Here is a 22,599-nt window from a genome sequence, read left to right as displayed (position 1 = left end):
AAATTGTAGCAACATATTTTTTTGGTTGTGCTTCCTAAAGCAAAAGAAACAAACACAAGAATAAACTAATGTGCTGCTGGATTCTGTTTGCTAGTATTTTGTTGAGGATTTTTGCATCTGTGTTCATCAGTGATACTGGCCTGTAGTTTTCTTTTTTCATGACATCTTTGTCTGGTTTTGGTATCAGGGTGATGGTGGCCTCGTAGAATGAGTTTGGGAGTGTTCCTCCCTCTGCTATATTTTGGAAGAGTTTGAGAAGGATAGGTGTTAACTCTTCTCTAAATGTTTGATAGAATTCACCTGTGAAGCCATCTGGTCCTGGACTTTTGTTTGTTGGAAGATTTTTCATCACAGTTTCAGTTTCAGTGCTTTTGATTGGTCTGTTCATATTTTCTATTTCTTCCTGCTTCAGTCTCGAAAGGTTGTACTTTTCTAAGAATTTGTCCATTTCTTCCATGTTGTCCATTTCATTGGCATAGAGTTGCTTGTAGTAAACTCTCATGATCCTTTGTATTTCTGCAGTGTCAGTTGTTACTTCTCCTTTTTCATTTCTAAGTCTATTGATTTGAGCCTTCTCCCTTTTTTTCTTGATGAGTCTGGCTAATGGTTTATCAATTTTGTTTATCTTCTCAGAGAACCAGCTTTTAGTTTTATTGATCTTTGCTACTGTTTCCTCCATTTCTTTTTCATTTATTTCTGATCTGATCTTTATGATTTCCTTCCTTCTGCTAACTTTGGGGTTTGTTTTTGTTCTTCTTTCTCTAATTGCTTTAGGTGTAAGTTTAGGTTGTTTATTTGAGATTTTTCTTGTTTCTTGAGAAAAGATTGTATTGCTATAAACTTCCCTCTTAAAAGTGCTTTTACTGCATTCCATAGATTTTGGGTCATTGGGTTTTCATTGTCATTTGTTTCTAGGTATTTTTTGATTACCTCTTTGATTTCTTCAGTGATCTATTGGTTATTTAGTAGTGTATTGTTTAGCCTCCATGTGTTTGTATTTTTTACAGATTTTTTCCTGTAATTGATATCTAGTCTCATATCATTGTAGTTTGAAAAGATACTTGACATGATTTCAATTTAAAATGACTATACTACCCAAAGCAATCTACAGATTCAATGCAATCCCTATCAAACTACCAATGGCATTTTTCACAGAAAAACAAAAAATTTCACAGTTTCTATGGAAACACAAAAGACCCCAAATAGCCAAAGCAGTCTTGAGAAAGAAAAATGGAGCTGGAGGAATCAGGCTCCCTGACTTTAGACTATACTACAAAGCTACAGTAATCAAGACAGTATGGTACTGGCACAAAAACAGAAACATAGATCAGTGGAACAGGATAGAAAGCCCAGAGATCAACCCATGCACATATGGTTACCTTATCTTTGATAAAGGAGGCAAGAATATACAATGGAGAAAAGACAGCCTCTTCGATAAGTAGTGCTGGGAAAACTGGACAGCTACATGTAAAAGAATGAAATTAGAACACTCCCTAACACCATACACAAAAATAAACTCAAAATGGGTTAAAGACCTAAATGTAAGGCCAGGCACTATAAAACTCTTAGAGGAAAACATAGGCAGAACACTCTATGACATAAATCACAGCAAGATCCTTTTGGATGCACCTCCTAGAGAAATGGAAATAAAAACAAAACTAAACAAATGGGACCTAATGAAACTTAAAAGCTTTTGCACAGCAAAGAAAACCATAAACAAGATGAAAAGACAACCCTTAGAATGGGAGAAAATATTTACAAATGAAGCAACTGACAAAGGATTAATCTCCAAACTATACAAGCAGTTCATGCAGCTCAGTATCAAAAAAACAAGCAACCCTATGCAAAAATGGGCAGAAAACCTAAATAGACATTTCTCCAAAGAAGATATACAGATTGTTGAAGATATCAACAAACACATGAAAAGATGCTCAACATCAGTAATCATTAGGGAAATGCAAATCAAAACTACAATGAGGTATCACCTCACACCAGTCAGAATGACCATCATCAAAAAATCTACAAACAATAAATGCTGGAGAGGGTGTGGAGAAAAGGGAACCCTCTTGCACTGTTGGTGGGAATGTAAATTAATACAGCCACTATGGAGAACAGTATGGAGGTTCCTTAAAAAACTAAAAATACAACTATCATATGACCCAACAATCCCACTACTGGGCATATACCCTGAGAAAACCATAATTCAAAAAGAGACATGTACCACAGTGTTCATTGCAGCACTATTTACGATAGCCAGGACATGGAAGCAACCTAAGTGTCCATCGACTGATGAATGGATAAAGAAGAAGTGGCATATATATACAATGGAATATTACTCAGTCATAAAGAGAAACGAAATTGCATTATTTGTAGTGAAGTGGATGGACCTAGAGTCTGTCATACAGAGTAAAGTAAGTCAGAAAGAGAAAAACAAATACTGTATGCTAACACACATATATGGACTCTAAAAAAAAAAAAAGAAAAAGGTTCTGAAGAACCTAGGGGCAGGACAGGAATAAAGACACAGACATAGAGAATGGACTTGAGGACACGGGGAGGGGGAAGTGTAAGCTGGGACGAAAGGAGGGAGTGGCATTGACATATATACACTACCAAATGTAAAATAGATAGCTAATGGGAAGCAGCTGCACAGCACAGGGAGATCAGCTCAGTGCTTTGTGACCACCTAGAGGGGTGGGATAGGTGGGTGGGGGCTCAAGAGGGAGGGGATATGGGGATATATGTATACATATAGCTGATTCCCTTTGTTTTACAGCAGAAACTAACACAACATTGTGAAGCAATTATACTCCAATAAACATGTAAAAATAAATAAATAAATAAATAAATAAATAAATAAATAGACTAATGGTACCTAATTAAACTTAAAAGCTTTTGCACAGCAAAGGAAACCATTGACAAAAATGAAAAGACAACCTACTGAATGGGTAAAAATATTTGCAAATGATATGATGGATAAGGGGTTAATATCCAAAATATATAAACATTCCATACAACTCAATTTAAAAATGCCCAATTAAAAAATGGGCAGAAGACCTGAATAGGTATTTTTCCAAAGAAGACATACAGATGGCCAACAGGTGCCTGAAAATGTGCTCAACATTGCTAATCATCAGAGAAATGCAAATCAAGACTAGAATGAGTTATTACCTCACATCTCTCAGAAAGTCTATCATCTAAAAGTCTACAAATAATAAAAGTTGTCAAGGATGTGGAGAAAAGTAACCCTTGTACACTGTTGGCAGGAATGTAAATTTGTGCAGTCATTGTGGAAAACAGTATAAAGTTTCCTCAGAAAACTAAAAATAGAACTGCCATATGATCCAGCAATTCCACTCCTGGGTATATTTTCAAAGAAAATGAAAACGCTAATTTGAAAAGATACAAGCACCCCAATATTCATGCAGCATTATTTACAATAGCTGAGATATGGAAACAACCCATGTGTCCATCAAGAGATGAATGGATAAGAGGATGTGGTATATATACACAATGGAATATTACTCGGCCATAGAAAAAGAATGAAATGATGCCAGTTGCAAAAATATGGATGGATCTAGAGGGTATTATCCTTAGTGAAATAAGTCAGACAGAGAAGACAAATACTGTATGTTATTGCTTATATGTGGAATATAAAGTATAAAACGTGAATGAATATAGCAAAACAGAAACAGCTTTATATATAAAGAGAACAAACTAGTGGTTACCAGTGGGGAGAGGGAGGAGGGAGGGTCTAGATATAGGGGTAGGGGATTAAGAGGCACAAACTACTATGTATAAAATAAATAAACTACAATGTTACAAGGATATATTGTACAGCACAGGGAATATAGCCAGTATTTTATAATAACTTTAAATGGAGTATTATTTGTAAAAATATCTAATCATTGTGTTGTACACCTGAAACTAATATATTATAAATGAACTGTACTTTGATTAAAAATAAATAAATTGAAGCCTACAGAACTTTTGTGTTCAGTTCCTCCCACTGGCCCCTCCTCTGGGAATAGTGGGAGAAAGATCAAGGTGATGGATTTCTGCTGATGACTGTTGTGTGTACATGTTGTGTTTCTCTAACAATTAGCCTTAGTGACTTTGCCTATCCCTTTGCTGTATTGAAGCTGTAAACATTTGTCTCACTGGACATATATTTGATTAATCTTACAAACAGACCGGTGTGCCTGAGGCTCAGCTCTCTAATTTGCCCCTCAGCTACTGTCTGTCACAATTTTTATGACAAAGTGTTTTAAAGTATAATTTGTCATTTTTGGATTACTTCCATGAAATAATTTTCAGTCAGTGCTCACCATTACCAGGAGTTGGCTAATTCTGTAATTCTCCATTCAGTTTTACTACATATCTTTCTAAAATTTTTCTCAGTGAGTTTTATTTATTGAAGTTTCATTACATACAGTAAGCTATACAAATTTTATGTGTAGAATCATGTATGTGTTATTTGCTTCTGAATTATGATACTCTTGACTTTTGGTATTGAAGCACTTGTATCTAGAATAATTTAAAGTAGTCTGTATTTACTTAATATTCATAGTATTTATAATTTAACATTTTTCTCCTAAAAAGAATGGCTCAAAGTGGAAGCTTATATCCAAAATAAAAACAAGAGAAATAATTCACATTTTAAGAATTTTATTTTTGAGAATTAGTTTTATTTAATTTCCCTCTACTAAATAAAAAAGCCACAAATTCACACAACTTGGGAGAGCTAAGAGTGGACAAAATCAAAACTTCACCTAATCTGATTTACAGAAATGATTTCTACCACTTTCGCCTTTTTACCTATTAAATGGAATCTGCTTTTTCTCACATTCTTACTACAATGTGGCATCAGGAATGGAATCTACTTTACTCCTAGTTTTCCTTTATTTTACATGGTTCCTCATATTTCTGCCTCAAATAAATTTCTACAAAGCCTTTTAAGAAGCATTTATAAATCTTTTTAGGCCCTTGGTATTTTTGTCTTTACAGAATAAAGCACACATTTGAGTGGGAGAAAAATCTGTAAAAATTATACATTATTTAAAAAGCTGCAGATTTTATTTCTTTGCTTGGTTTGTAAAAGTTAATGCTTACAATGTCACATTGAATAAAACATTAGCTTTGAGATATGCCTGAAGATATCATCCTCTAATATGGAACCAAATTATTCTTTTTTTTTTAAACTTCAATAACTACTATGAATTAGTTACAGTAATTTAGGTTGGCCTAATTTTGATGCTTCTTTTGAGACCATAGTCAACTTTCAATTATTTTAAAATTATATCTGTTTTTCAAACTTAGGTAATTCTTATAGAGTTTTCATAAGTTTTGACTTGTCCATTTACCTCCCCTCCTATTATTTACTTAATTTTTTCTGTTAAAATGACTCTCTTAAAAAGAAAATAAAACCTAAGGAATGTTTTAGCCTTTTCCTTATAATAGTATCACAGTTTTGATGTATTAGTAATATGTTTTGATATATATATTTAATAAACACATTACAATTAAAATTAAAAATGTTTATCTGTGTACTATACTAGCTAAACCACATCAAGTCCTTAGTATTAAGTATAACACATTTTGGGAATGACTCTATTATATTATGCATTATTGTGTTATGAGGGAATGAAGTTGTTTAGGTGTATCTAGCCTCTGTGTATAGTGCTATACAAGTCTGCCATCTTTGTGTCTGGCAAACGTGGGGCTACTAAAATCTGGTAAAAAGATCAACCAGTCGGAAGCACAGGTTTCAGTGTAAGGAAGTCTTAGACAAATATAGATAAACTACTTTAAATTTCTGTTTTAAAAAATGTATGTTACATTAAAATATAATTTAAGGTATTATAATCTGGACAAGTGGAGAATGGTCCCACAAAAATATATATTATCTTTGTGGAAATCCTGACCACAAAATCTTGCCTGCTAACAGTAGTGGCATATTAACTGTTTGTCGGCAGAAGTAAGAGTCAGGAAAAAAGGAGATGAAGCTTCTCAAAATGGGGAAAATAGCCATCTACAATATTGATAAGGAAACAATAGACCATCATGTGGTTTCCATAAGAGCTAGATTTTCATGGTGCTTCTTAATTTTCCATTTTTGTGGATTTGGGAAGAGTTAGGTTAGGTGTAGATACTGTACAAATAACTGAGGTTGTATTCTTTGATAAGTTCTAAGTATATAGTTAGATAGAATTCAGAAGTTCTCAGGAAGATAACTGAAAATGCTTTTGATGTAAAGCAGATTAAAAAAATTGTAAATTAGAGAATTCAGGGAAGCCCATGGGAAATATTGTGTATGATTTAAGAGATTTAGGATGTATTAGACATTATCAAGTTTAGAGAATACTGTGCAGAGCTATGTAATGTTTGAAATGTGTTTTTGCTGAGATTTGATCTTATGAGATTGAGATTCTCTCTTCTGCTCTAAATAATGTATTGGTGTCTGTAATTTAGAAATTAATGTTTAGTAATTATTATGCATGTATATTTTAATAAAACATCTATTTCTGTGGAATAAGCTGAGTTGAACTGAAAAACTTGCTCTGACCTGTGGTACAGGATGTTTATGAATCTGGTATAAATTGCTAACTGTAATACGCTGAAAAGATCAAGATTTAACAGCAGCTTTGCTCCGTCTTCTTTCTGCATTTCAGAATTTCATTTTACTGTTTATAGTCTAACTTAAAATAAAATCCTGTTTATAGTCTAACTTAAAATAAAATGAACATTTTATGAATAACAAGTGACTAAAATGAGACTTTGAATGGTACGATCATGTTCTCTCTTCAAGCAGTTTAGTTTGTGACTAAGAGCGTGAGTTCAGAAATCAGACAGATCTGGGACGGGCTCAGTTTCTGCCGCTAACCAGATCAAGAAATCCTTTCTAAGCCTGAGTTATCTCATCTTTAAAATGAAGTTAATAAGAGCACCTGTTTGATCTGTTTTTTTGTAGAGATTAAATGAGATAATTTGCAAAAAATTCTTGGCATAGTCCTAGGGACAGAGTAAGCACTCCACAAAAAGCTACTATTTTAAATAATAATATAAGAATAAATAGTTAAACTGAAGTAAACTAAAACTGATGACATGATTCAAGAAAACATAAAATTTGTATGTAAGTAATTAAAGAGCGATTTCTGGTTAAGATTATTATTACCATATTGAAAAAGACTTCATTAGCAATCTGTCTATAACATTCAATTATCATGTAAACAAACTCTCCTTGTCGGGAGCCAAGAGGATAACTATCAGAGCTGTGAAAGCCAAATGGTGACAATGTAATTTTTGTAACTTATCAATATCCTGTGATGATTGTTGAGAAGAGGTAAAAATTTTTATTTTTAAATCAATGGCCATGAATATCTTTAGGTAAGAACCCAGTGTCGTTTTGAACTGCAATTGTCAAATAAATTCTGTATAAAGTAGTGACTCACTGCACTCTTACTTGTTCATTCATGACATTTTCTTTTTGCATAATCTGTACAATCAGATTTGCTGCCTTCACACCTCTCCTCAAACTTATAGTTGCCCCGAGCTGTCCCAAATGTTAGAGAAAAATATATGTAATCCTTAAATCAACTCATTTGCTGATACATGTTAAGAAACAAATATGAAAATCGAAAATAAACACAAATATGAACAATATACAAGGCCAAAGAATAAATTGTAATTGAAAACTTCTTTACGTTGACTGCCTTTTAGAGGTTTTCCAAAAGCATCTATATTATTACTCAGCTTTTCCAGAAAAACTGTAATGACTGTAAGAAATAAGCTTTTTGGTTGTGTATCTTCTCCCTTGTTTTCTGCTTTTGCATTGCTCTTTTGTAAATTTATAAAATCTACTGAAATTTTAGGACAGTGGTCATCACGTTTGCTGCTTTGATAAGGAAGAAAAATTTTTGATTCTCAAATTTTCAGCTATTCTTTTTCTTCTATTTATAACCATTGTCAAAAATAAAATAACATCTTGTCAACCCACTCTTGGTTTCCAGATACGTAAGTTTTTGAGATATTGGAAACAATGCAATGCAGGCTTAGACCATGAAGCATATTTTCTTTCAATAGTAAAATATAGAGGAATGATAAAAACAAACATCAACGTGAATGGTATGCCTTATTTGTTATGGTAAAATTCCAACCAATAACAAATATTTGAAACTTTAGTAAGTGATTTCTTTTTAGGCTTCAAATAAGATATAGTTGATTTTACTACATTTATACTAAAGAAAACTTGAAATGGAATTCTGTTAAAATATGTTCCCAAACTAAAATGTTAGTGATATTGTTAACATTGGCATTTTTCTGTTATGTGACATTAAACACTGTTTTTATTGATAAAACAATGAAAAAATATGAAACAATATGCCTCTTAAATGGCTCTTAAATTTTACTGTTGTACACTGCTAACTTATTATTCAAAACTCATTATAAAAATTGCTGTGATGGTGATGATATTCATTTTTTCCGTTAACTTCTGCATTCCTCAAAAGAAAGTATTTATAGTGAATTGACTGCAGATAGCATAATCGTGTTTATGTAAAGACCTACATTATAATTAAGCTGATCTAAGGACCACAGAAACAATAGATCCTGCGTGTAGTCCTCTTTTGTCAGGAAGGGATGCAGCTGGATTTCTTTCCTTCACTTACATTTTGTATTATAATGAGACCAAGCATTATTCCAGAGGATTTTATATCTGTAGAATAATATTTATCAAATATGCCATTTGGTCATTAAAAAGCCACCAGTATTAGAACAATCTGTTATTTTATTCATCCATCCATCCATCCATTCATCCATCCATCCATCCATCCATCCATTCATCCATCTATCCATTCATTAATTCACATATTGAGCTTCTAACATGTACAGGCACTGTGTAAATTAATAAGAATAGCATTAGGAATAAGACACAGTCCAGACAATCAAAGAGCTCTTAATACAAAAGAAGAGATGGATAGATCAACAAGAGCACTGATGATGTAGTATGATAAGAGTTGTGAGAGAGACACGTCCAGGATGCTATGGGAGCACGGGAAGGGGAACTAGGGCAGTCTGGGAGGCTTCTAGGATGAGTGTTGATTGAATGTGGGCAAATTAAATAAAAAGTTAGCCAGGCAATCATCAGGAGGCAAGAACATTTTCAGCATGTACAGAAGTATGAAGGACAGAGAGAGCATGATATGGCCAAAGAAAGTTTCTTCTTAAAGTGTAAAAATGGATAGGTGGATAGGCTGGCAGCTGAAATTCAGAGATATTAAATAACTTGATCAAGGTCATAAATATAGTTAATGGCAAAGAAAGAACTAGAACAAAATTTTTTTGTTTGTCTTGATAATCAGATGCCTCAGGGTAAGGAGTCTTTAATTTCTTTCTTTTTTTTTAAACAGAAACTGTTTATTTTATTTTTTTATTTATTTTATTTTTTTTGGCTGCGTTGGGTCTTCGTTGCTGCGCGCGGGCTTTCTCTAGTTGTGGTGAAGCGGGGGCTACTCTTTGTTGTGGTGCACGGGCTTCTCATTGCAGTGGCTTCTCTTGTTGCGGAGCATGGGCTGTAGGCGCGCGGGCTTCAGCAGCTGTGGCACGCAGGCTCAGTAGTTGTGGTGCACGGGCTTAGTTGCTCCATGGCACGTGGGATCTTCCTGGACAAGGGCTCGAACCCGCGTCCCCTGCATTGGAAGGCAGATTCTTAACCACTGCACCACCAGGGAAGCCCCATGGAGTCTTTAATTTCTACTTTGGATTTCAAATCCCACAGCTCCAAGGAGTAGAGTGACTTCACTAAGTTCAGAAGTAAGTATACTTGCCACATCTTTATTCAGTTTTGGGGACCACTTCCTTTAGAACTTTCTCACCAACATCCATTTTCTAAATGGCAGTTTTATTGAGATATAATTCACATATATAGAATTCACCTATTTCATATGTACAATTTGATGGTTTTCAATGTAGTCACATGTATGTGCAACCGTCTCTACAGTCAATTTTAAAACATTTTCATTACCTCAAATAGAAACCACATCCCTTTTAGCTATCCCTCCCATCCCCCTCAGGCCTAAGCAAACACTAATCAACCTTCTTTTTTTTTTCTTTTTTTTGTTATTACTATTAACTACTTTTTAATTTTTTTTCTTCTTTTTTTAATTGAAGTGTAGTTGATTTACAATGGTGTGTTACTTTCAGGTGTACAACAAAGTGATTCAGCTATATATATATATTCTTTTCCAGATTCTTTTCCCTTATAATTATTATAAGATGTAGAGTTTCCTATGCTATACAGTAGGTCCTTGTTGGTTATCTACTTTATATATAGTAGTGTGTATATGTTAACCCAAACTCCTAATTTATCCCTCCACCCTGTTCCCTTTTGGTAACCATAAGTTTATTTTGTATGTGTGTCTATTTCTGTTTTGTAAATAAGTCCATTTTTGTATCATTTTTTTAGATTCCACATATAAGAGATGTTATATGATATTTGTTTTTCTCTGTCTGGCTTACTTCACTCAGTATGATAATCTCTAGGTCCATCCATGTGGTTGCAAATGCCATTATTTCATTCTTTTTTATGGCTGAGTAATATTCCGTTGTATATATGTACCACATCTTCTTTATCCATTCCTCTGTCAATGGACACTTAGGTTGCTTCCACATCTTGGCTATTGTAAATAGTGCTACAATGTACATTGGGGTGCATGTATCTTTTCAAATTATAGTTTTCTCCAGATATATGCCCAGGAGTGGGATTGCTGGATCACATGGTAACTTTATTTTTAGTTTTTTAAGCAACCTACATACTGTTCTCCATAGTGGCTGTACCAATTTACATTCCCACCAACAGTGTAGGCGGGTTCCCTTTTCTTCACACCCTCTCCAGCATTTATTATTTGTAAACTATTTGATGATGGTCATTCTGCTTGGTGTGAGGTGATACCTCATTGTAGTTTTGATTTGCATTTCTCTAATAATTAGTGATACCAACATCCATTTTTAAATGAAACATAATATACATAAGACCAAGCCTCAACTCTGCTGAGCGTCTCATGAAAGTGATCCATTTGGATCAGGATGGTGAGATAGGGATGGAGTAGAGGTAAGTGTAAGGCTAGCTGGTTCTTAAAGCTCTGTGAAAGAATAACCTAGGTCACAGAAATTTTACATATGTTATAGTGATTTCTGGATCATGTGCTTCAGCAAAAGGGACTGAGAATATCTTAATAAAGCTGTTGATAATGGCAGTACTTCTGACAGAAATCAGTGCTACTAATTAATTTAATATTCAGTGCTCCATGGTTCTCACCTTAGACCTCAACAGACCTAGTATATTGTTAGAGAATTGGAAGAACTGATGCTACTGTATGACATACGTGATAGCCTTAAAGAGAAATTTTGGTAAGTAATACAGATAGTTTGGGCAGAATGTTAGGTGTGAACTAGAGTAGGATACAAAGAGTGTCTACAAAATCAAGTCACATTAATTTATATCATGAAAATTCTACAGTGCTGTATCTAATTTCAATATACATTAATTTACTAAACAAATAGTTATTGAATGACAGCTATGTACCAGACACTTTTAGAGTTCTGGAAATACAAAAATAGAAACTGTTTTCTATTTTTGGAGCTTACTATAAAGGAGCTTACTTAAAGGAGCTTACTATAGAGTGAAGGATGTTCATGAGAGCAATAATTACTTTTCTAAAGGGCATTCTCCAATAACTGGAAAACTCACCTGTGTCTCTCTTTACAACGAACTCAGTGAATTTTAAAAGGTCTTCGTTTGTTGACATATTCTTATATCTGTGAATTTTTGTCAGTTCAAAACATATTTATTGACTACCTGCTATGTATGTCAAGCATTTTGTGAGAGGCTAGAGATACCATATGACTAAAATTTCATTCTTGCTTTCAAGAAACGTTTAGTCATGTATGATATATTATAGAGCTGAATACATGCCAATTTTAAAATGTATTAGTAAGTGCATCCAAAGTCAGTCAGAGAAAGGAATAAAATGTTATGCACAGTCTTGTTTTACTCTTTTCTATCCTTTTCTCAACTCTTGAGTGCTTTTTGGTCTTCTCCTTTGATGTTTGTGTGTTTGGATTTGTTTTGTTTAGGTTAGTGTATCAGTTAGGATTCTTGGCGGTGACCAATAGAAACTGACTTTGATTAACTTAAGCAAAAAAGAAAAAAGGAATTTAAAGGAAGCATAATGTATTACTCATAATAGAAAATAGTAGGTTAAACAACATAGGCTTCAGGAAAGAACAGAAACCCACTGTTGCTCCAGGGATCTCAGTAGTGAGGACCCATAATCATTTTCCTTGGAAATAACTCAGTTCCATCTGTCTTCTACTTTTTATATGGCTCCATCCAATAGTCACATTCCTAGGAGGGAGAATTTTGGTTGTTCTAATGTGAGTTATGTGTCCATACCTTGGATAAGGGAAAAAGTAGCAGCATGATTTATAATTCTACTAGAACCACATGTAATAGAGGAATAGTTTTCCAAGGGAAGAGTGGGATGCTATTACTAAAGGCAGGACAAAAGATGCTGGGTATCTAAGAACAGTGTTTCTCAAAGCTGAGACATGCATGGCCTCTTTTAAATGAAAAAGAAGTGATCACAGCCCTCCTTAGTGTAGTTTAAAATTATTTTTATTCATCACTATTTTCAATATTTTTAAATGTTCAAGCATTTTGTGCTTATTAAGAAATATACTACCTTCTTTTATAAGTTTGTTGAATGGGGAAGAATAGAAACACGATCACTATTTTTTGTTTCTTGGTTTAAAACAACATGGAAAATTACATGTAATAGTACATTAATACTGTGTTTCTGGTTTCCTACCCAATGGGGCTGTCAACTGGTAGCCGAGGGTGGACAGTAGTTCCCCACAATCTCCATACAACTCTTCCACATAATCTTCAAAATAATCTTACCAATCAAATGCAAACAGAACTAAAAGAGAACATAAAATTTTATTTAAAAACATTGCTTTACTATGACAGATGATGTTGTTTGCTGAAACAGAATCATTGCTCAAAATATAAATATGAAACCAGCTGCTACAAAGGCAGGTTCTATTAAATCTGACCTGCCTATATCACCATATGCTCAGGGATACCTCAAAATTTCCTTCACTCTTCTTCATTGAAACAGCTTCATAACATTGTTTTGAGAGTGTTTGGTGATATCCATCTAACCTTCATTTGGCATGAAAATATTATTTGTATATTAAGTCCACATCTGTGCTTTTGTCATTAGCTTCAACAAATAAAGCAAACTATTTAGCTTCATTTTGATAGTACAGAAAATTCAACAGGTGCTGAAATGATATGGCTGCACTCAAGTATAAGGCAGATATCCAGAATACGCTTATGTATAAAATTTTAGATTATTATCAAAATAAACATATCAAATTAAAAAATTAACTTGAATAGAACTCACATACCCTAATTGGGAAACACTTCTTTGGGCAATCTGGTTGTGAAGGATGGAAGGACTGTAAAGATAATCACTAGGGGCACAACATGCCCTACATCTCTGCACAGCTCTCTTCTCTTTCTTTTATTTAAATTTGGTTCAGTAGTCATTAGTGAATGGAAACAGCACTGATTGTTTCCTTTTTCTTTTACAAAGGATTTTATTAGGTGGATAAGAATGAGAGAAACCATGCATTTTATAAGATGATTTACTATATATTATTTGTTGATGCAGATCAGGAAAGCACTGCTTCTCCAAATAAAAGAAGTAGACTTTCATTTATTTGTAAGAGAAGACAGTTATCATGAAATTATACCTGCAATAGATCCCGTTTCACACTTGGATAGTTCTCAAACAATTGTTGTTAATAAAAATTATTTTAAATTTGAACTTTGAATAAGCAGTTTGACCCAAGGTGTAATAGAGCAACCAATTCCTTATTAGTAAATATACTACCCCCTGTACAAGAATGAAGAATGATTGCCTCTGAAGGAAATGAAATCAGTATCTTGAAGAAATATCTGCACATGCATGTTCATTGCAGCATTTTTCACAATAGTCAGTATATGGATACAACCTAAATGTCCTTCGATAGATGAATGGGTAAAAAAAATGTGATGTATATATATATATATATATACATATATATATATATATATATAAAATGGAATATTAGCAAGCCATTATAAAGAAGAACATCCTGCCATCATTTGTGATAATATGGATGAACTTGGAGGGCATTATGCTAATTGAAATAAGACAGACAGAGACAAACAATACTGTATGGTATCACTTATATGTGTAATCTTAAAAAAAAAAGCTAGCTTCATAGAAACAGAGAATAGAATGGTAGCTGCCAGAAGCTGGAAGGAGGGCGAAAAGGGGAGATGTAGTCAAAGCGTACAAACTTCCAATTATAAGAATAAGTTCTGAGGATCTAATGTATAGCATGGTGACTATAGTTAATAATATGGTATTGTATACTTGAGAGTTGCTGAGTAGATCTTAAGCATTCTCACCACACACACACACACACAGACACACACACACACAAGTTAACTATGTGAAGTGCTAAATGTGTTAATTATCTCAATATGGGTAGTCATTCCACAATGTATATCAAATCACCATGCCGTCTACTTTAAATACGTACAATTATATCTGTGAATTATTCCTGAATAAAGCTGGGGAAAAATGATTGCCTAATTTTTGCTTCTAAAGCAATGTGAAAAATTGTCCCTAAGTATAATAATGCTAGGTCTTTCTTGACCTGACTGGCGGTGCCATCAGTTATCGGTGTGAGAGTATGTTCCCCACAATCTACATCAGCTTCCATCCAAGCCACTCCAAATGGACATAGAGTTTAAATAAAAATAACACACTTATTATGAAATCATACTTTTAAGACAAGTCCTGTAGCTATATTCAACCATGTTGCTCTATTTGCATATAGAAATTTGTGAGCTTCTGTGGAAATTCTAGAGCTGCTGGCACATTGTCAGCCCTCAAGAAAAGCTGGTTGGACTGATTTGACACAAGGAGACCCACATATCTAGCAAATATTTCATGTTGCTGAAAAAAAATTGGCCTTTTAGCAAACTGACATATTTCTATGTGAAGAAGTCTAGTATATTTACATGCGAAAAAGTTTTACAGACTTTGAAAAGGAACTTGAACTATACAAATGTGAAATAAACTCTATTTGCAGGGTAAACACAATAAAATCAAAATGAATTTATTTAGAAATGATTAGGTTAGGGTTTAAGACCTTCACTTTAATGAAATGGCAGAAAATGTAAACCTCATTTATTCTCACTTAGACAAGAATTTATACTGATTATCTGAAGTCAGAGCTAATAATCCCAACCTTCCAAAGGTCAATTCCTACATGTGGGTTTTACAGTGTGAAAAAAGCATTCATTTAATGATTTTTCCACTCAACTAGATTGAACAAAGATTTACTGAACACTAGCTGCACAGATTTGTGCAAGGTGCTGTCAGGGAGACAAAGGTGAACAGAACAAGAAGGCTGCAGATAAGATGCATACACACATCATCATTTCATATTACTGCAGTGCACATTCTGTTTGAGAACTCCTCTAGTATAGGAATAGAAACTTTGCACATAGGAGGTAAGAAGGGGGAATGATTGCTACAAGTTTTGGTAATACAGAGAAAAAATAGATACCAGTCTTTGCCTCTATGGAGCTTACTGTCTTGTAGCAGTAACAGAAGTAGACAAGTAATAATGCAAATATTTAATCATACATGCTATGAACACTACAAATGAGAAACACAATGTCAGGAGAGTATGAAACAGAAGACCTAACCTACTCTGGGTTTTTAACAAAGCCTTTCCTGGGGAGATGGAATCTGAGCAGAGACCTAAAGGAGGATAAGTGGAATTGGCAAGGGATTAGTTTATGGTATTGTTGAGGAGGCCGACCACAGGAAAAGAATCTTGGGCAGTGTATACAGTGGACTCAGCAAGAGAAGGAGAGGCTTGCAGGACAGATCCAAGAGAGCATTTAATTGTTGGGATCATAGCATGATTTGAAGGAAGCAGTGGGAAAAAAGTATGGGAGAAGTTAGGGTCAGATCTGAGTGTGGACTTGAATGCCTTCACTGAATACTTACCAAGGTACTTGGACTTTATTTTGTAGGTGTTCAGGAATTGTTGAAGTCATTTGAGCAGGGGGTATAACCAGAAGGAGGACATGAAAAGGTTACTCTCTTATGAATGTGCACAATGCATTTATGAGAATCAGAGTTGCAGTTGGAGGTGTTACTGGACCTGAGAGCCAGAGTGCTCTCAAGTGAATGAGAGTAACTCCAGTGGAAAAGGAAGGAAGGTTGAGGTTAGATGTAAGTGTGAATGGAATGGCAAAAAAAGTGACTTCCAGGCTTCGAATTTAGATGGTTGTTTGATGCCAGAATCAGAATTATGGGGCACACAAAAAAGGATGAATTTTTGCTGAGACATGAATGGAGTTTGTGAACTTCAGCTAGTAAATGCTTTTTTTTTTTTAAAGGAAACAGTAACATCTAACACAGATAGAATGAGTAAATTCATGTGACAAATTTCAATTAATAACAAATGTGGGGGGGGAAGTCTAGTTTTTTTCTGCGAATCTGCTTATATGAATGGAATATAAATTATCTTTGTTTAGAAATCACATTAATTTTTTAACCTTTTTCCCTTTTTTTCTTGTTTCCCCAAACTATTAACACTCTACGGTTGTTAAAGAGATAGGGAAGAAATATGTAGAAAAGGTTGTTTATATTGTAATTCCTGCCACTTAGCCATCAGCCTAATGGCTATCCTCCAGGGAGAGACTAGCAGCTGGTTCAATAGTATGAGTCAAAGGGCTAGGGTAGAGCCAGATAGCTTGGCTGTCCCTTTAATGAGGGACATCTTCACGCACATTTATAGTGGCTTGTTTACTCTCTTTCCAGAAGCTTAATTTGTAAACCCAACAATTAATAAGTGTTTATTTAATTCATTTAAAAAGAAACATCAACTAATCCCAATTTTATATGGAATAACCAGCCAGGTTGAACCAATTCCAGTCCTCTTTAAAAAATTTTTATTTTGCACTTATACAATTTAAGAAGAATGTCTTGCTAGTCCACAATTGCTTTTTATTTGTTCATTCTTGGAACTCTTATTCTGCTTACCCTGCAGTATGGAGAAAGTCAACATTTTCACTCAATCTGCATTCACATTTTATCTTCAACTGTGGAAGCAGCTTAGTGAATTGACTCTAAGTTATTGGATGGGAAAATGCTCTGCTGATCAGTTTTAGGAATAGTCCTAACGCTGATCCAGAAAATACACTTTTTTCTTATTTCCAAGATATCTATGTGTCTGTCCCATAGAAGATTAAATTATTTTAGTTTTAGCTTGGAGCAGCTTCTGGAGCTCACTTGGGGTGGACATGGGGGGCCAAATAATCATTGCTGCTCTCTCAGCATTTAGGGGTGCATCTTCTGAATCTTTCAAAGAAAAAGTACAACTGCTATAATTAATTGGAGTTTGGGGGTCAGTTTTATATTCATAATAAACCTACTTTCGAATTGAGATTTCCATACTGTCGCTTGTTGACAGCAGTAGAAAGACTTAACCAGCTAAGTAAGACAAAGCATGTGTTTTTGTCTTTGCTATTTTTCCATTTTGAGGATGACAGAGATGAAATCATGTATAATTTGAAGAGAATAGCACAAGGTTAAAAAGAAAAGTTGTTCAATCCTTACTGTCCATGAACTTGAACTTGTGTCTCTCCTCTTTCCCCTGCGGCACTTATTTACCTTCTCTGTGAACTGAGTGTAGTAATCATGCTTCACTTGATTGAGGACACACCCTTATGAAAATTTACTTTATTTTTTTTTTATTTTTTTAATTTTTTTTAATTTTAGTAACTTTTATTTGTGTAGCACTGTATGCTTTCTTTCTTTTTTTTTAACATCTTTATTGAAGTATAATTGCTTTACAATGGTGTGTTAGTTTCTGCTTTATAGCAAAGTGAATCAGTTATACATATACATATGACAGAGTTTTCCTTCCATTAAAATCCTTCAAACACTCCTGATGATACAATTTAAAAAGCATAGGCTCAAAATATGAAACTTCAAGAATTTCCACGGACTGAAAATCTGCTGAAAGATCATTTGGCAAGGAGCATTGTACCGTTAAGCAATTTTCAGAGATTGCGAGTTGAATTGGGACTTGGATAACAATAAAATTATGTATTCAGTCAACTAGGGGTAAAGAGGTAAATGTAAATTCCATATATCTCCAAGTATTGGATTTTGGCTTATTTTGCTCTCTGTACTGCGGTGTGGGAAGAAATTTTACTTTACTATTGGATATTCCACAGGAAAATGGGTTTCTCTAAAATATAGGCAGATTTTGGTGAAAGAATATGCTCAATTTATAGGGATGATGTGAAGCTCTGCAGTTTTGACAATGTGTTCTCACATCTTATCAAAATATACTTTCTCTCCAGTGTTCTAAACTCTTAAACACTTTAAAAGTATGTAATCCAGGGTGAAAACCTGGAAAAAAATTGTTAGATTCTTTTGTTTGCATTATAAATTTCCTGGGGGAAATTGCACAGAGAAATGTGTTTGTAGTGTATCCTATAATGTCATGTATTGTGCTGTTATGGCTGAAGAATTTCATAAATACTTCCTTGTATAAACAAAGATCAAAATAGAAAATCACCTGGAAAACTGTTTAAAGTTTCCTTATCTCCTTTTAAAAATGAAACGCTCTAGTTTAGTAGAATTCAAATAAAAACATATAGAATGGTTTTTATTTTTATGTATTTCATTCCTTTCACTGGTGCATCTTAGCCTTGAGACAATTTTTCTACTCTGCAATTCAGCAAATGGCATGGAGGTTTTTTTATGAAGACAAATTGTCACCAGGTCTTGCCAGGCAATAGATTAAAGATGATGTTATTCTTTTAAAGTACGTATGGGTTATATGGCCACAACTGAGTAAGAGTTAAGTTTATAAAATAATATATCCACAGTTACATAAAGTGCTAATAAATGTAAGAAATCATTTACTATTTTGAAAGTTTACTGACTTTCATAATCTCTCTCTTAAAAAGTAAGTCATATTCTGAAGAGCTGTGGTCTTCCTGCTGTGTGCACATAATTAGCAGTAATGTGAATTAGATAAGCACATGTAGTGCAAGCTCATCCTTGCTTTTACACTGTGCTTGTCAAGTGGGGATATAAAATGAGATGTGCTGGTAATGCTTCACTGTGTTGTGGACATATGGTAGGCTTTTAGCAAAGTGGCACCCTGGGAGGATATTTGCTTATTCTTCGTACATGGCATTGAGACTCACAGCACCCTCTCTCCTAATGTCTTGTAGAGAGAAAAACAAGAAAAACTAAGAAAAACAAGTGGCTGTATTTATGAACTAACACAGGGTCCCCATTCATCATAAATTATGTCTAATATGAACCTTTATAATTGAAGGTTATTTAATGCATTTTTCAATCCATGGTACTCTTTTTTTCTGTCCAAAATTTTTCTAGAAAAGACTATAATCTCAAAAATAAGAAAAAAACTTTTGTTACAGAAAGATTGGGGAATGTAGGATGGAGGAGAGCATGTGGTTAAATTTTTTTGAGAATCTACTAAGTTCAGCAATGTTTTAATGTTATTTTGTTTAATCTTTACCTTACACTTGTGAGTTAGGAATTATTCTCCATTCATAAATGGGGAAACAAGCTGGTTTTGTTCCTTGCCAATAATCACAAAACTTGTGAATGACAAAGTTGTAATTAAACCCCAAATCTGTGGAACTATGCTCTTTCACTATGAGTATTGCTCACAGCTCTTAATTCACCCTTAACTTCTGCATCCCTGACTTGGAGGGGTGAAGTTAAAAGTCTGCTAACTTTATACCATGATTCTCTCATCCTGTCACAAAATCACTCTACCAATGAATATTCAGTCTATGATTATATAGTTATTGATTGACTTTCAATTTTCTCCCAAAATTCAGTGAGGTTATTGAAATGGGTTCAGTATCTATTCTTTGCAAATCCTACTATTATCCTAAGTACTTTCAATGTCCATGTGCATAATCCATCCAACTTCCTCACCTCAGGTGTTTCCAAGCTCCTCAGCATCAATGTCTTTTATGTTCTCTACACTTTAGCAGATTAATATTCCTGAACATTATCATCATCCAGAACTGCTCTATCTCTAAAATGCTAAATACTAACAGAACTATGGTGAAGGTTGCTAGTTACCTATGTTCAATGTTTTTCTCCTTCACCTTAAGCATAAAACCCATGATTTGTGGTAAACATGACTATCCAGAAAATATATATATATATATTTTCCAGGTTCTCTTACAGCTAGTCTTAGCCAAATTACTTAGTTCTGGTCAATAAGACATAAACAAAAGTTTGTGTAAAACTGTCCTTAAAGGGAGTTGGGGCAAGAGATTGCCCTGTTTCCTACTTCTTGTTGGCTTGACAACAAATGTGATGCCTGGAGCTCCAGTAGCCATTTTGAATCATGAGAAGGAAAGCATGAGCTGAAGATGATAAAGGACAAGAAAGAAGGAGGCTGGTTCCCTGATTCTATAGAGTGCTCTTATCAGCGCTGGGCTATGTATTTCTAGACTTGCTTTACATTAGAGAAGGAAAGAACTCTATTTTGTTTAAGCTAATATTAGTTTATTTCTTCAGATTCAACCAAACCTAAACCTGATATGTTAACTCTCAGATTCACTATCAAGTTGTCCATTGTCTCACACTTCAACAGCTCTTTTCTGATGTCCATTGTTTTCCTAGCCAGTCCGACACTCACAGTTAAACACATGAACAGCTCTTTCACCAGCACTGTACTTACTTCTTCCTAGAAAAATCAAATACCATCCTAGACTTAATGCAGCCATCTGGGATTGCATAGATTTTCTAGAGTATACCATATATTTGCACATATTTTTCCTTGGTCTAGAATGCCAACCTCTTCTTGACTCTTTGGAAAACCCTAGTCTCTTAAATATCACTATATATAGTATGTAATATATAATATATAATTATATATGTAATATAATATAATCTCTGATTATAACTTTATTGACATAATTATATACCACTTCCTCCTGGCCCAGGATACCTAGATGTTTATATTGTCAGACTTATTGATTTTCAAAATTTATTTTTCCTGGGTTTTCAATTTTCAACAATTCTGACATTTCTTAAGCTGTCAACTAAATAGCCTGGGAATTTAATTGATGCTAATGGAAGAGAGTTGTATACATTTATCTTCCAGTATTTTTGTAAGGAGTGTAGCAGTGGTAGGAGGATGTTCAGGGATCTTTCAAACATAATGTTCTATATTTGCATTTAAATCTGACAGACATTTTCCTACTTTATTTCTAAGGAATTGAAACATTTCAAATGACCTAGTGAAATATGACTTTCAACTTCAAAAATGCATATGTCTACCCTTTATTTAAATTTTGTTGTTGATAATGTCAGATTATTCCTATGTAATTGGAAGAAAAAAATCTTTTAATTTAATTTTGTGTAACATTAAAATGTACAGCATAGTATTATTTTACTATAGTATCTTGTTTTATTAAGGAAGAGTAGATTCTCATCAAAAGTATTTATTATCTAGTATTTATGAAACCTCTAGTTTAAAAAGCTGTAAAACAAAATTGGGGCAGTCTTTGTAAGCTATGTTAAAGTCTCTACAGCTTTGCTAGGTATGATACTATATCAGAATAAATAGCGTTATCAGTAAATGGTATAAATGCCTGGATTTTCAAGTTATTTACAGAATCCTTAGGAAATTTGACAAAAATTAAATTTCTGAGAGGTTCAAATGAATCTATTAAGCAGTAAACTCATTTTTCTGATAATTTCTATTTCATTTATTTCTCTTCTAGTTTCTCTACTATCAGGGATTATTAATAGCTGGTTTATCTCCTACAGACTATAGAAGATTCTTTAGGTAAGATATGATTTCGTTAATCATTACTAATGATTAAGAGAGTGTTTTAAAACCTAGAAATATTAGCATTTAACAAAATATAGTTTAGACCACATTTTTACAGATGAGAAATATGAATACTTTAGGAGGCTAGTGAATTGCTTGAGGTCACATTTTTTTCTAGTGTAAAAGATGGCACTGAAATCCGGATTTTTTTGATTCCTTATAATCATAAAGTTGCTTTTTTCCCCTATTACTCATGCTGATCAAAATCCTTTAGAAGAAAATGAAATAATTCTATGGATGACTATTGAGGAGGATGACCATGAAGGAGTAGGCACTGATAATTGGTCAAGACCAATGAAAATATTTTTAAAAAATTTACTTGCATGTGTAAGTTGCCATTTTCGTGCTTTAAAATAATTTTACAGTCAAACTAGTTTTCTGATCACATTTGCTCTTTTTATTTCTATTTATTTATTTCTATTTTTATACAGTTTTAAAGGTTACACTCCATTTACAGTTATTACAAAATATTAGCTGTATTCTCCATGCTGTACAATACATCCTTGTAGCCTATCTTATACCCAATAATTTGTACCTCCAACTCCCCTACCCTCA

Source organism: Eubalaena glacialis, chromosome 4 (genome assembly GCF_028564815.1).
Source record: "Eubalaena glacialis isolate mEubGla1 chromosome 4, mEubGla1.1.hap2.+ XY, whole genome shotgun sequence".
NCBI lineage: Eukaryota > Metazoa > Chordata > Mammalia > Artiodactyla > Balaenidae > Eubalaena > Eubalaena glacialis.
This window is presented reverse-complemented; position numbering follows the sequence as displayed.